Here is a 1644-nt window from a genome sequence, read left to right on the forward strand (position 1 = left end):
TACTCAGAGGCTCTCTCTCTGTCTAAATCACTGTCTGTTAGTATACTGAAAAAGTTATTTGATGTGGAAGAAACTAAAAATGGAATATTCTTGTTAATATTACATTGAACGTTTCCATTTTCACCTGAGTCTGGATCTTGGATATTTATGATTGTCACAACAGTGCCAGGTGTAATATCTTCTGCTATTATGCTAGACTTTGACATGACATTTATAGCAGGTACATTATCATTTGTATCAAGTATTTCTACAACAATTTTACTGGTATCGGCCAATCCTCCTTCATCACTGGCTTGAACATGTATTTGATATTGTCGCTTCTTTTCAAAGTCGGTGTTTCCAACCAGTGTAATTTCACCAGTTTCTCGGTTCACGTCAAATTTTTCCGAAGCATCGTCCACGGAGTTTAATATTGTATATGATATCTTTCCATTGGATCCGTCGTCTAAATCAGAAGCACTAACTGTAATCAGAACAGTTCCTTCGGGCGAATTTTCTTTTAAGGTTGACTTGTATATTTTTTGAGGAAAAACTGGAGCATTATCATTACTATCAAGCACATTTACGTTTATCTGAACTGCTCCGGAGAGCTGCGGTTCACCGCCGTCTACTGCAGTCAAAACAAGCGACAAATGATCCTGTTTTTCTCGATCTAAAGGTTTCTGCAAAACCATTTCTACCAGCTTACTGCCATCCGCTTGATTCTGCACCTTCAAAACGAAGTTATCAGTGGGCTTTAACAGATAACTTTGAAGGCCGTTTACACCCACATCGAGATCTATTGCTTGTTCGAGCATAAACACAGTTCCTGTATTAACTGATTCACTTATTTTGAATTTCATCTCACCTCTTTTGAAAATTGGGGCGTTGTCATTAACATCTGTCACTTCCACGGTAATGCTATAAAATTCCATCGGATTCTCTAAAATAACCTGGAAGTGTAAAGCACAAGGCGCCGTCTGCGCACAGATTAGCTCTCTGTCTATTCTGTCTTTGACGAGGAGGACTCCTCTTTCTCTGTTCAACTCGATGTACTCTGCGCTGTCTCCGGTATAAATCCGAGCTTTCCCTGATTTCAGCCTTTTTACATCCAAACCAAAATCGTGTGCAATATCACCCACAAAAGAGCCTTTCGACATTTCCTCTGGAATGGAGTAACTGACCTGCCCAGTCACTGAGCAGAAACAGAAAAACAAGGTGAAAAGCAGCACTTGCCGTTGCATTGTTCTAACCGCCATGTTGCAGTAAAATAAGCCGTGTAATATTGCTGTAAAAATGGATTCCACTTGAAAAGAAATCCTGTTTATATCATCATGTTGTATGTAGCCACTTTTCAAATCGAAAATTGCAACGTTAAAATAACAGCTCCAGTCCAAACTGACGCTTAATACGCTGATCTTTGTGTCCTGTACTGCTCATTGTGTCTTTCTCTCGTTCTGTATCGTAAAGGATGGGGATGGCACTGCTGATTTCTTTTCCTATATAACAAAGGATGGTCAACAGCGGCCCTAAGAGTTCATCTTCCTGAACTACAGAATATTATGAAGGGTTGAAAATGAGAACAAGTGGTTTCTATTTTAAAATGATTACATTTCTTTAAATGATCAACGCTTGCTTCTTTCATAACAACAACAACAACAACAA

Source organism: Pundamilia nyererei, unplaced genomic scaffold (assembly GCF_000239375.1).
Source record: "Pundamilia nyererei isolate P.nyererei 1_Seehausen unplaced genomic scaffold, PunNye1.0 scaffold00008, whole genome shotgun sequence".
Taxonomy (NCBI): Eukaryota; Metazoa; Chordata; class Actinopteri; order Cichliformes; family Cichlidae; genus Pundamilia; species Pundamilia nyererei.